At 41.6% G+C, this 14,924-nt stretch overlaps 1 protein-coding gene across 11 annotated transcripts in view; it reads right to left on the bottom strand.

Moving 5' to 3' along the window:
• The window catches only part of APBB2 (amyloid beta precursor protein binding family B member 2), a 374,559-nt gene that overhangs the window by 298,864 nt on the left and 60,771 nt on the right, over positions 1–14,924 (bottom strand). For 10 of the 11 annotated variants that reach the window (XM_045997053.1, XM_045997055.1, XM_045997052.1 and 7 more), the window contains exon 2: positions 4,457–4,614. The exons of the other annotated variant lie outside the window; for it this stretch is intronic. The gene's annotated coding sequence lies outside the window, so the exon portion shown is untranslated. The remainder of the gene's footprint in view (positions 1–4,456; positions 4,615–14,924) is intronic. 11 annotated transcript variants of the gene reach the window in all.

Here is a 14,924-nt window from a genome sequence, read left to right as displayed (position 1 = left end):
GCTTGTGTTCCCTCTCTCGTTGTGTCTCTCTCAGTCAAACAAATAAAATCTCTAAAAAAGAAAAGGAAAGGAATAGATTGAGAAAGAAGAAATAAAACAGTCTCTATGTTCACAGATGACACGAATCTGTCATCTGTCAATCCCAAAGCATCAATAAAAATACTCCTGGATCAAATAAGCAATCAGAGCAAGTCTGCAGAATTTAAAGTTAATATGAAAAAGTCATTTGCTTTCTTACACACCATCAATAAACAACTGGTATTTGAAATATAATACTGTTTATTCCAGCATCAAAATAAATGAAATACTTAGATACATATCTAATATTTAGATATAAATACAAGATCTATATAAAGAAAATCATAAAACTGATGAAAGAAATCAAAAAGTTCTAAATAAAGGGAGTGATACACATTAATGGATTGGAAGCCTCAATACTGTCAAGGTATCAGTTCTCCTCAACCTAACCTAGAGAGTCAACACAATCTCAATCAAAATCTCGGAAAATTACTTTGTGGATATTGATAAACTGATCTAAAGTTTACAAAGAGAAGCAAGTCCAGAATAGCCAATACCATACTGAGGGAGAAGAACAAAGTCGGAAGACTAATACTATCTGATTTGAAGATTTACTGTAAGCTGTAGTAATTAAGACAGTGTGGTACTGTTCAAAGAATAAACAAATAGATCAATGGAACAGAACAGAGAGCCCAGACACAGGCCCACACAACCACAGTCAACTGATCTTTGACAAAGGAGCCAACGCCTTTCAACAAAGAAAGGATTGTCTTTTCAACAAATGGTGCTAGAATCACTATAATTTCACATACAAACTATGAATCTAGACAAAGACCTCAACAGCTTTCACAAAAATTAATTAAAAATACCTGGAGACCATAGGGCTAAATGTAAAACATAAAATTATAAAACTCTAGAAGATAAGGAGAAAACCTGGACGACCTTGGGGTGGCAGTGACTTTTAGATACAATCACAACAATCCACGAAAGAATAATTGATAAGCTGGACATCATTAAAATTAAAAACCCCAGTTATGAGAAAGACATTGTCAAGAGAGTGAAAAAAAATAAGCCACAGAACAGGGAGAACATTTCCACAAAAGACTTATCTGATAAAGGACTGGTATCCAAAACATACAAAGAACTCTTAGAGCTCAACAATATGAAAATGAACAATCTGACTTAAAAATGGGCAAAGATCTGAACAGGTACCTCACCGAAGAAGATACACAGGTGGCAAACAAGCACATGTAAAGAGGCTCAATGTCATACATCATTAGGGAACTGCGCATAAAAATAACAATGAAATGCCACATAAACCTATTAAAATGGTTAAAATCTAAAACACTGACAACATTAAATGCTGGCAAAGATGTGGTGAAACAAAGTCTCATTCATTGCTGGTGGGAATGCAAAATAGTACAGGAACTTTAGAAGACAGTTTGGCAGTTTCTTATAAAATTAAACATACTTTTACCATACAATCCAGAAATCATGCTCCTTGGTATTTTCTCAAAGGAACTAAAAATTTATGTCCACATAAAAGCCACATGAATGTTCACAGCAGTTTTATTTACCACTGCCAAACTTTGGGGAGTACCCAAGATATCCTTCAATCCGTGAATGGATAAATTAACTGTGGCACGTCCAGACAATAGGATATTGAAGAGGAATGAGCTATCAAGCCACAAAAAAAACATGGAGGAATCTTAAAAGCTTATTTCTAAGTGAAAGAAGCCAATCTGAAAAGGTTACATGATGTGTGACTCCAAACATGACATTCTGGAAAAGGTAAAACTACAGAGACAAGAAACGATCAATAGTTGCCAGGAATTCAGAGAGAAGGAAAAATGGATGAATACTCAGAACATGGAATTTTTAGGACACTGAAACCATCTGTATGACTCTATAATGATACATACACATATCATTTATTTGTCAAAGACCACATAATGTACAACACAAAGCGTGAGCCCTAAACTATGGACTTCAATTAATAATCATGTATCAATATTGGCTCATCCACTGTAACAAGTATACCAAACTGATGCAAGATATTAATAGGGAAAACTCTGAGTGGTAGTTGGAGTATGTGGGAACATTCTATACTCTCTGCTCAATTTTTCCCCTCCCAAAATAAAATCTCTTAATTTGAAAAAGCAAACAGGGGCACCTAGGCAGCTCAGCTGGTTAAGCATCCAACTCTTGATTTCAGCTCAGTTAGGATCTCAGGGTCGTGAGATAGAGCCCTATGCCAGTGCGTGGAGCCTGCTTAAGATTCTCTCTCTCTCCCTCTATTTCTACTCCTCCCAGCCCATCCCCTTAACCCTGTGCACAATCTCCCTCTCTCTCTCTGTCTCTCAAAAACAAACAAATAAATAAATAACAAATATATATATATAATAAATATAAAATATGTATTTTTAATCAAATAAATAAACAATAAAAATTAAAAGTAAAAAAGCACGGTCAATTATTTTAAAAATGACATAATAATAAACCCTAACATCAAGAAGAAGAAATAAATCTTTAAAATTCACGATGTGTTTGGAATTCCGCTTGAACAGAAAGCCAACTGAGGTTTTAGTGAAAAGACCAGCCGTTAGCCTGTGCTGTTTAAATAAACTCTGGACAGCTTTCTGATAACCTCTCATCTGGCTGCTCCCAACACAATTGTGTTTATAGTAAACACCAGGATTCTACAACTAGTGGAGCTCTGAAATTATCTTCCTTATCTGCTATTGACTTTAACTGCAAGCTCTGGAAAGCCTCTCTTTCTTCCAGACTCAAAAAGCAAGTAATAGAATTAAATGTGTTTCGTTAAATGTTCCCAAGGACTAAATTCTACTTCTCCCTTTGTTAAATAACAGCCCTCTGCCAGTCTCTCCAAAACCCAGCAGAATTCATAATTGCACCTCTACTCCCAGAGAACTTAGCTCTCACCCCTAGTGAGACATTTTTCACACTGTGTGTCAGAGTACAGACCTGGCCCATCCCCTCCGCTGGGAGCCCCTGAAGACAGGGCGCGTCAATCATCAGACACATTCCCAACAGACCTGTTTGGATCTAACTGATGGGGATCTATTTCAAACGAACTCCCTAACCTGCCAGGAAAGTGAAGCCAGGGTTGCTGGCTTTAGGTGGTGCTGCCTCTGGGGTCATGGGTGGGGGTGTGTGTGTGTGTCTCTGTGTGTGTGTGTGTGTGTGTATGTGTGTGTGTGTTGCCTCTGGGGTCATGGGTGTGTGTGTGTGTGTGTGTGTCTCCCCCCTCCTTCATCTCACTTCCTGCATCTCCCTGCTCTGATCTTCTCTGTGTTAACTTTATTCTCAGAAAGGCTTTCCTTAAAGGACGGCAAAGCGGGGAAACCAGCCACTCCAGCTTAACAAACCCACGAAAAGGAAAATGCTCTTTGCAACATGGCCAGTGAAAATACGGGGCCCTCCATAAACCGATCCTTGTGACCCTGACGAGCCACACTTATGTCACATGCCCCTGACAGAACCAGTGAGGTCACCTCCTCCGACCATACAGGCTGACAACAAAGGACGGGTGACTAACTGCCCAGGGAAAATCTGAAAGGGGTAAAGAATGGTGGACGGGTGAAGTCAACAGACGGTCACTATTTGATGGGGTCTCAAGACTGCAGACGCACTCCTGTCTGGTGAGTGTTATGGACTGTTCATGATATCTAATGCTGAGTTACCCCCTGAATACCCAACAGCTCGTGTTCTGTGCCTCTACTGTGGAGACAGCACACGTTCGCAGAAGGAATTACTCCCACCTTACTGCATCAGTTCATTCTGCTGGTCCACCGCCAGGCCATTCTGCATTACTCTATATTCCTATTATTTCCAGGACACTTCTTTTCTCCTGTGCTACGGGAGTGTCTTCATGCCAAATGCACGCACTGCCAAAAATGAACATGTTGCTAGCTTTTGTCTAAGGGGAGATAAGAGTAAGTAAAATCTTGCCAAGCAAACTAGGGCCAGAAGCGCCCCCACCAGAAATGGTGGCAGGTCTCCGTGACTCCCCACTTCCCAGTGTGAAGACACAAAGGAGGGCAAATCTGAAGGCACCAGTGCGAGCCCATGCTTTCTCAAGAAGAGGGTTTCTCTCCAAAGTCAAGCCAAGATCACCGCGGTTGTTATAGGGCGCCTCTGGCTGGGGCCTCTTTCATACGAGGTGCTAAAGACTTTCTCTTCTCTGAAAGAGGAGAGGAAGACGGGCAAGAGGACGGGACAGAGGACGAAGAAGAAAGACGGCGATTCACTGCACACGGAGATACGTCAGGATCTACCGGCCATCTCTGCAGTGCTAGGACTCTCCAATAACTGGGAAGGACTATCTGGGGCTGTTCCAGAAACACTTTCTGGGATAAACAAAACAGCTTTTCCCTAGCTGACCCGATCCGCTTCATCCAGCCTCTCTGATACTAACCTGATTTTACTTAGTTAGCGTCTGTCTCCGGCTTTCACAGGAGCTTTCTTTTATGGATTTTCCATCCAGCAAATGTTTCTGTTCCACGGCTGGCCAGATCCGGCCACAGCAGCATGCTTGGCCACGGACCACAGCAGCTCACCCACAGCAGCTCCGACCTGCAGGGGAAAAGCCAGAGCCATTGGAGGGATTCATCTTCACCAACTCTCTCTCTCTCTCTCATTTGTCTGTGTTTGGCAGGATAACCCCAAATGTTTTCCAACTGTTTAAAGTCATTAATGAACAGAGACAACAGCGTGTAAGGTGTCTGAAGGACAAGTCTGGGCTATCCTAAAGGACTGAGGGATTTAATCATTATTGAAAAGGTTCGGCCAAATGATTAGACCCTGTTTGTGGAAAATGCAAAAGCCAGATGTTTTAATTAACCACAGAAAACACAAGCTACAACTAAAATTTCATGAACACAGTGATCTGCCCTGTGGAAAACCACAGGAATGTTCTGGCAAGGCTCAGTCTGAATTCTTGGGACAGAGAGGGCTAGAATCATTCCCCTTAGGAACTCGAACAGAAAATTGACTTGCTCAATATGTTTTAAAAAGTAAAATGAAACCCAGATTTAATCTCAGTCAAATATAAAAACATTTCAGGACTTCAAAGGGCACCACCGAAAGACACATAAGGGAAGGTCATAAAGAATTCCAATGTGGTTTGGGATTTAGAATGCATTTTCGATGCAAAGCAAATGGTGTAACAGAAAATTTTATAGGCTAAATAATCCAAAAGGGGAAACTAATCATCTTTCATTTCCCAATGGAGAAAAATGACATATTAAACCAATATTCAACAAGTAAATTATAAATATTATCAAATGCATCATATATTTGGGCAAAAGGAATTTCTTAACCATCCTCCTTCGTGCCAAAGCTGTGGCCTGGCCCACGCCAGCCACCATGCTTCAGCTTGAGGAATGAAGGCGTCTAGAAAAACAGTGTTAAAATAACTTCTGCTCACTGATATTACAGCTAGCAATTCTGGTACAGAAAACCAAAGTGAGGAAACCTTAGAAAAGCAATCAGTGAACTATTAAAACAAATAGATCAAGAAGTCCTCATTTGTTCATTATACTATTCATTATGACAACATCTATACATGCTAACTATTGAAAAGCATGTTCAAGAGGGAACAGGACAAATGTTATTTTCAGATACTAGGACTACAATTCTATTTCTGTAAGGCAAAACAGACCCTGTCACAAGAGTGCCAAGCATAATATTACATTAATCTCCACCTTCTCTTGAAAGCTCAGGCCCAAAAAATCATCTCAAAAGGAGCACGGAAAGTTATATATGTATGGTATGATCCCAATTTTGTTCTACAAACTAAGTATATAATTAAAGGCACAAAAGTACAACGAAAGAACTATTTCTGGGTCACGGAATTAGAAGCTTATTTGTCTTTCCTACTTGGTGTTTTCCAAATTTTCCACAACTCCTATGTATCACTTACAGAACCAGAATATTTTTCAATAAGATTTTTATTAAACATGATGGGGACACAAATCAGCAACTGGATGCCTATATTAGCCTTGTATTAGCCTGATCTGTGGGTTTCTTCTCATCTGAACAATAAGAGCTAATAAATTAAGAAGTCTTCATTTACCTGAGCTGAGTAATTCCTAATTTATAAGTTCAAAACCCAAGTGTCCAATAACATTTCCAGGGCCTAAGAGCACTAGTTTCCTAGAAGTAAGAAACGTGTGTTTGTTTACTGCAAACTTGCCACAAAGAGACAAGAAGACCACAGTTATTTTCCTCCTTTAACTGATTGCATCCAAACCTCTCTATCACTAGCCATGCCCTATTAATTTTTGCTTAATTAAAAAGAGCGCCTCCTGGTGTTACTTACAGTCTCACAGGAGCCCAGCCCTCCTGAACACTTTGACCCACTCCGTTTTTGACACTCTCGGCATCCCAGAAAACCCAAAACACAGTGGCGAAATCGTAACACTAGAGGACGTGGCAAGCCTCATTCCTAGAACCCCAAAACTCCCTCAGATTATAAATGAAGACCCCGGATGCCCCAAGAGTGTCAATGGCTTTCCTGAGGCCACGCAGCAGGGACGAGAGGATCAGGGATCAAAGCCCAGATCGCCTGCCTTCACGCTGACCCAGCCGTCTTTCCACGGCAACGAGGCTCAGCAGGCACGCTTCGAAATACAAGTTGGTAGGAAACACGCACACGTTAAATTCATACCAGCAAAACCAGAAGAACAAGACAGACATTTGTTCCACCAAAAATGAAATGCATGCGGCGCGGGGGGGGCGGGGGGCGGGGGGACGCGGGACACACGGACTCAAGTGCAGGCTAAAAAAGATGTGGTGGCTGTGCCCCGAGCACGCTCAGTCAGTGAAACAATGGTCGCACTGTGCTCAGGCAGCAGGTGTCCTGACCAGAAACTGCCGGTCACACTGAAAGCTTGCTGGTCCTACTACTTGCCCTGTGGACAACAGCGCAAGCCCACAGCTCAAAGCAGGACAAAAGGTTTTCAACAAGATAATGCAATCCTTGCACTGAGCCCACCTGCTAGAGGTAAGAAGGATGCGTGCTCATCCCCACGCCCTGGAAACAAGGGACGGATGGCACTGGGTCGCAGCCTCTTCTCGACCAAATGACCCAAATCATAGTGGGGAGACATGAGTGGTTTCAAAAATTAAGTAAATAAGAGTCTCTGAGAAATAATGCAACATAATCCTAATACTTCCTGTCTTCTGTCTGATACAAACCTCAGAGAGGGAGCAAGATTTCCCTCTTTTCTCTGAAGTTATTTGAAACGCTGCTCACCTCTACGTCTTTCTTAACAGCCACCTGCAGTATCCCCACCGCCCCAATCGGAAACCCAAGAGTCGCATACGATGTGGATAGTCTGAAAAGCCAGGGGAGAGAAGAGGACGGATGGCAAACACTCCCTGGAAAGCCTGCACGGAGCGCCCTGCTCGAGAGCCTGTCCTACTGTGCAGCCGGACAACAAAGGCATGGGCTGTGAGGCTGCTAATAAAAAAAGCCCCGTCGAGGGAGAATGTGATCTCGCTTTGTAAGAGCCAGAACAAACACAACAGCTCGTCTCGCCTCATTTGAGAAGCCAGGCACCCGGAGAAAAAAGAAAATGCAGGGTTTTGTTTTGGTTTGGTTTTTTGTTTTTTCATCCACGCAAAACTGCTCCTCAAGTCCCCACCATCCATTCCCATGGCTGGATCCTGGAGGAAACACAATACTGGCAGTTTATTTATTCCCCTCGATGTCTCTGTTCTAATATTCAAGGTCAATGTCCACAGCGGGCAAAGGGAATTAGATTCGTGTTGCCGTGTCGCAGTGAAATCAAAGCTTTGGGGTATTGTTCAAGTAACTCTCTAAAGTTATTTGTAAGGTAATGACGGTTACGTTCAGATGTAGTGGTCTGGGAGGACCAACTCTCACCACTAATCCAATCGGATAGAATCTTGCTGGAGCTACCAAATGATCTTTCCCTTCAGATCTGTTCCCTTCAGAACAGAGAAGAAACACAAATTAGAATTAGATCAGATTCATAGATTTTGAAAGTCTTTCTTGGAACCTTGGCTGCATGTTGCTCGGTCTTTAGCTTCAGTAGAATGCCTTTGGCAAAATGTGCACCCAGATGTTTGCCCGAGTTTGAGACTCTTCAGTGTTTGGCCAGCGTTGTATTTCTTCTATTCTAGTATCACCAGGAAGGTTTCTCCTTCTTGAGCTAGAGTCCAGAAATACCAGCCAAGCTAATTCAACACTTCAGAAATTTCTATCTCAAAATGACCCGCAGGACCAGGCAAAAATACACTGGAGGACATTCCTCTCACCACCTTGGAAATTTTATTTTAAAGACTGATTGATTTGAGGGGGGGGTGGGGAACAGAGCGAGAAAGACAAGCAGAACCCGCACTGAGCTCAGAGCCCGAGGCGAGGCTCAATCCCACGACACTGAGATCACGATCCGAGCCAAAACCGAGAGTCAGGTGCTTAAGTGACTAAGCCACCCAGGCTCCCCTGGAAATTTGACTTTAAAAACATAGATTCACAGTATTAATAAATTTACACCTTAAAATGTATGGAAGAAAAGAAGACTGCATTAAAATTGTTTGGTTTTTTTCCCCAAAAAGAATGTATCACGGGCACCCATCACAGGCAACTTAGAAGGCTCTATTATGAATAATCCAACAGGCACCCAACAAAGATTGTCGCTGATGGGGAGGACATTAGGTAATTTGGAAAGGTTTCATATGGTAACTTCCCCTGTTATGTTCTCAAGGACATATGGCTTCCACTCCGGGAGCAAAGAGAGGGAATTTATGCTTATTAAGGTTTTAAAGGCTGTTCCGGAAAGAATAGGGGATGAAGAAATGAGCAGATTAAGAGCTTGTAGTCCTAGCTCTGCTACTTAGGACCTGCGGCTTTCTGGAATAACTAATTTATTCTCTTTAACCTTTGTTTTCTCATTTGTGAAACTGGGGTGATACTCTCAGCCAAGTCCCTGGGATTGCCAACTGATAAAACCAAATAAGAGGGACGCCTGGGTGGCTCAGTTGGTTAAGCAGCTGCCTTCGGCTCAGGTCATGATCCTAGCGTCCTGGGATGGAGTCCCATATCGGGCTCCTTGCTCGGCAGGGAGCCTGCTTCTCCCTCTGCCTCAGCCTACCTCTCTGCCTACTTGTGATCTTTCTCTCTCTATCTCTCTCTGATAAATAAATAAAATCTAAAAAAAAAAAACAAATAAGAAAGCATTATAGAAATTTAACACTATGTGTTCATTCAACAAATATTTACTAAGAAAATGCAATGCTGCCAGATAAGGCACTGAGGACCCAACCATGGACAGGAGACCCACTCCCTTACAGCAAGGACTTTTAAACAAAGATATTATTTACTTGAGAGACAAAGAGAGCAGGGGGTAGAAGTAGAGGAAGAAGGACAAACAGACTCCGTGCTGAGCTTAGAGCCCAACTGGGGGCTCGATTCCAGGACCTTGAGACCATGACCCAAGTCGAAGGCAGAGCTTAACCGACTGAGCCACCCAGACGCCCCACCTTTAGGTGGTTCTTGAGGAAGTTTCACAGCACAAAATGGTAGCTGTCATTTTTAGTCTGGGTTGTCTAACTGGTTTTGGTTTTTTAAGATTTATTTATTTATTTGACAGAGAGAGACACAGCGAGAAAGGGAACACAAGCATGGGGAGTAGGAGAGGGAGAAGCAGGCTCCCTGCTGAGCAGAGAGCCTGATGCGGGGCTCAATCCCAGGACCCTGGGAGCATGACCTGAGCCGAAGGCAGCCGCTTAACCCACTGAGTCACCCAGGAGCCCTGGGCTGTCTAATCGTTGTTAGTCCATTCCTTTATATAATTTTCTTGAGCACTTACTAAGTGCCAGCACTATCTAAGTGCCGGGAATTAAAGCACTGACCAAAATTTCCACCCTGATAAAGCTGACATTTCAGTCATTCCTCATTCGTATGAAATGTAAAATCTATGAACTAAATAGAGGAAGCAGCCAGGCTGTTTCTGCAGCAACCCCGCAATTCCTTCCCCAAAAGACCTCCACACCAAAGTTAAAAGGAATATTCTAACTGATCTAGATACAATAAACATTTTCCTCTTAATTTCCAGACCACATTTTACAATATACCAAATAATCTACTGCCATTATATGAACTGCTCTATTTGGTGTGAGGGACTACAATCTGTGAGTGTTGGCCTGGAGTATGCACTCTCTCCACACTGTCCCTGTCCTCCCCCTGCCCACCCCCCACGCCAGGAAAAAGAACACTCGCTGGAATCCATCCAGTAACGACCCTGGTTTTAACAAGGGGAATATCAGTTATTTTAGAAGCATTTCCTGGAACAGTCATTTTTTTTAAAGAATAAAAGAAGTGGAATTATTTATTTTAGAAACGAAACTGAAGTTCAATTTTAACATGCCAAATGTCTGCCTTAGCAAAGTTTCTTTTTTAAATCTGTTTCATTACAAAAATAAATAAAAAGGGCCTGAGAACTAGGCTGTCCAGGACACTGTCAACCTAACTGTCTAAAAATTCGGTATGGGACAGAGCAGAAGAGGACAATGAAAGAGGGGAGGACAGGTAAGAAGGGAGGCCATCAAGATCCACACACAGACCCGGATTTATAACCTGAAAGCTCACATAATTGACAAACAGCAAGAGCCAATGTTCAAAATAAGGTTTAGCAAAGAAAAAAGCAAATATCCAAATAAAAATAACCAAAATGATACACACCTTCAGGAGAAGGCTTCTGAAACCTGGAGTTCTTACAAAAAATACAAAGTCCAAAGCCCAAGTACCCTGACATACATACCAGGTCTGGGGGAGTGTCTGGGAAATTTTTGTTTTTTTTTAATCTGTCCCTACATGATGGTAGATGCAGAGCCATGACTGGGAGCCATTGGTTTTACTCTATTGCCTCATAGAAAAAAGTATGGGATTACTTTTTTTTAAAGATTTTATTTATTTATTGTACACAGAGAGAGAAAGAGAACGTGCATGTGGTGGGGCAAAAGGAGAAGAGAATCTTAAGCAGATGCCGCGGTGAGCGTGGAGACCAATGCAGGGCTCAATCCCAGGACGCCAAGATCATGACTCTGACCAGATCAAGAGTCTGGTGCTTAAACTACTGCATTATCAGGCATCCCTGAAATACTTTTATCATAATAATGGGTAACCGTCTTGCTAAGAGCGTTCCATGAATCCTCACATTCATCCTGAAGTGGGAACTATTATTATATGCCTATTTTTAAACAGGGAAATTTGAGGCATAAAGAAGTTCAAGGAACTTGACTAATGTTACCTGGCTTTAAAATCAACGGCCTGGGATTGTTCACTCAAGTCAGTCCCATATTTTCTTAGCATCTGGTGAACACCAGCAAGCCAAGTCTCTTTTCCACTCTGTAGTCTCGGATGACCTATGGCTACCTCATCTGTAACGTAATGTAGGCATTACAATTTTTCACACAGAGCTTAAAACCCAAAATTCAGTCATAAATTCTGCATTTAAGATACTGTTCTGAAAATCATGTACAAAGTATGATCTGTTCAGAGCATTGGGAGGTATCTGGTCAGGTCCGCAGAGTTATCTTAATGACCTTCCAACCAAAGATCAGTAAAGGGTACACTTCTGATCTTAGGAAATGGATGCTCCTTCATCAACATGAGATTTGCCTAGAAAGAAGCTGGACACCACAAAGTCCCGCTCATTAGGAATTACTGCCAAGGGCTTCACACAACACCTTCTCACAAATTCACGATTTTGTTTGCATTACTGCATCTGCCCAGACTGCCCTGCCCTCCCACTCGGAGGTGCCAACCGTTCGTCCTCTGAAGCCCAGCCCTGATATTACCTCCTTCTGGAAGTCTCCTTGGATGCCCTGGCAGAAATAATTACTGATGCCTTGGTGATTGTCAATGCTTCCCCTATCACACAAGAGCAGGCTGACACTTACTTCAGGAATACATAAGCCTTATCTTGTCAGGGTCTTTCCAACATCTCACCTCCTCACCCTTATTCTCAGGTGGCCCAGGTCTTCCCGGTTCTTCCTCACCTCTCTCAAGACTCTTCCTCAGGCTCCTCCTGAGGCTCCTTCTGCATGACCACTAGAATGCCAATGGGGTTCACGAAGGCTTCATTCTGATTCTCCTCATACGTCATACAAATCTTCTGGTGACTTCAACCACATTGCCAGGTCCAGCTACAGGGTACTCTGATGATTCCCATATACCCACACAGTGCATCCCCCAGTCATTCATCAAACATTCATTGAGACATTCGGTAGGCCAAGTGCACACCATGCTTTGTCTCCAGGCCAGACCTTTCCCTTGACTGCTCTATGTCCAGCCTACGTGGATCACCACTCCTGGACGTCCAGGTCATTAATATTCTAACCCCAAATGGCCACCAGCCCAAGAGGCACATTTCTTCACATGATCACGCAGGTAATATTGAGATGTGTCTTCTAAAAAGGGCATCTTGAAAAATTCTGGCAATAGGGGTAGGTGCCTCGCTAGCTCAGTCTGTGGAGCATGCAACTCTTGATCTCAGGGTGGTTAAGTTTAAGTCCCACCTTGGGTGTTAGAGATTGCTTAAAAATAAACTCTTGAAAAAAAAAAGTCGGGCAATGTTTTCCTTAAAATTTTTTACACATAGTATAATGGTGGCTCTTACAAACAATGGCATCTTAAAATGAACAGCAAAGATTATCTTAATGTATTTCCCTTCCATTGTTCTACAACAGTGCTGTTCACCAGAACTTTCTTCAATGATGGAATTGTTACTCAATACAATTGTAGCCTCTAGCCACGAGTGCACTGAAATGCGGCTAGTATGACTGAGGACAATTTTCATTTTTAAATTAAAAAAAACTTGAAAAAACTTTAATTTTATTTAATTTTAATCTACATGTTTATCAATTTATCACCCCTTTTTGCATCTCAGCTCTTTCTCCTAGAACCACTTTCTTCTTCCTGAAATATATCCTTTTAGAAGTTTGTTAATAAAGGTCTGCTGTGGCAAGTTTTAGGTTTTTGGAAAGTCTATTTTGCCTTTTTCTTAAATGGCAGTTTTGCTGATATACAATCAGGAGTATTTTCTTTTATGTTGAGAAGTCAGTGTATTATTCCCTTGAAGAACAATCAGCCTTTTCTTTCTGGGTATTCTTAAGATCATCTTTATTATTTTGGTGTATTGAAGTTTTCCTATACGTAGACATAGATTTCTTTTTATTATCCTTATTAGATTATGTTGTACTTCCCTTATCTGTCCATTAATTACTTGAATTTAAGGAACACTGGTCATTTATGTCCTTCATAAACCCTCTTTGGATGTTATACACCAGATCTTCAAATTACCAAATTATTTCTAATTACCAAGTTATTATTTCAACGGTTACAATATTTTCCTTAGGTGTTGTTTTTATTTGTTTATATTTTTCCAAATCTTCCTGGTCAATTTTCTTTTCAGCAACAACAAAAACACCTAGATTTATACTGCTCTTGTATACCCTCTTCCCCCTCCTCCCCCCATTTTATTAAGATATAATTGACATATAACACTGTATCAGTTTAAGGGGTTTAAGGTAAAACATAATGATTTGATATTTATATATATTGCAAAATGATTACTAAAGTAAGTTTCATTAACATCAATCACCTCACAGAGTTACCAATTTTTTTCTTCTGATAAGTATTTTTTTTAATATTTCATTTATCTGGGGGGCACACATGGAAGGGAAGGGGAGGGGCAGAGGGAGAAGCAGACTCCCCACTGAGCAGGGAGCCAGATGTGGGGATTGATTCCAGGACTCTGGGATCATGACCTAAACCTAAGGCAGAAGGCAGACACTTAACCGATTGAGCCACCCAGGTACCCCCTTAAAGAGAACTTCTAAGATCTATTCTCTTAGCAACTTTCAAATATAAAAAAACAGTATTGTGAACTCCAGTCACCATGCTATGTATTATATCCCAGAACTTATTTATAACTAGAAGTCTGTACCTTGACCATCTTCCCCATTTCCCCAGCCCTCTCCTCTAGCAATCACCAATCTGTTCTCTGTTTCTATGAATTTGGGGTTTTTTTAGTTCCACATATAAAGGAGAACAGGGGCACCTGGGTGGCTCAGTGGGTTAAAGCCTCTGCCTTCAGCTCAGGTCATGATTTCAGGGTCCTGGAATGGAGCCCTGCATGGGGCTCTCTGCTCAGCAGGGAGCCTGCTTCCTCCTCTCTCTCTGTCTGCCTGCCTCTCTGCCTACTTGTGATCTCTGTCAAGTAAATAAATAAAAAATAAATAAATAAATAAAACTAAAGGAGAACATACAATATTTGTCTTTCTCTGATTTCTTTCACTTAACATAAAGCCCTCATGGCCCATCCAAAGAGGTCACAAATGGCAACCTTTCCTTCTTTTTATGGCTACATAATATCCCTGGTTAATTTTTATCTCACAATTTGTGATCAACTATTCTATTTCATAAAACATTTCAAACATTGTTATTTTATATTCTATATCATAATTTTAATATCTAAAGTTCTCAGGGTTCTAAACGTGTTGGTATTTTTGTTTATTTCTGGTGACTCTCACTCTTGGTGGTTTGTTTTCTAGAAGAACTAGAGATGTTTTATTCTGAACTCATGTTTGGTTGATCTGAGGAGAATCCTAAGGTCCAAAGAAGGGATGCCTTCCTCCAGAAAGGAATGTCATTTGCTTCTGCCAAAAGCCAATGGGCATGACCTACCTGGGTCACCTTAGGTTCTTTTCTAGCTCCTGCTGGACCTAGCCTAAATGCAGGCTGTTCCACCTTGCATTTGCCCCTGTGGCCACCTATCTTTTGTGGTTGTTTATACAAAAAGCTCTCAGCTTTGGTTGAATTTTCCCTTTGGTGGTTGATCTAATTGAGGTAG

Source organism: Meles meles, chromosome 2 (genome assembly GCF_922984935.1).
Source record: "Meles meles chromosome 2, mMelMel3.1 paternal haplotype, whole genome shotgun sequence".
NCBI lineage: Eukaryota > Metazoa > Chordata > Mammalia > Carnivora > Mustelidae > Meles > Meles meles.
This window is presented reverse-complemented; position numbering and strand designations above follow the sequence as displayed.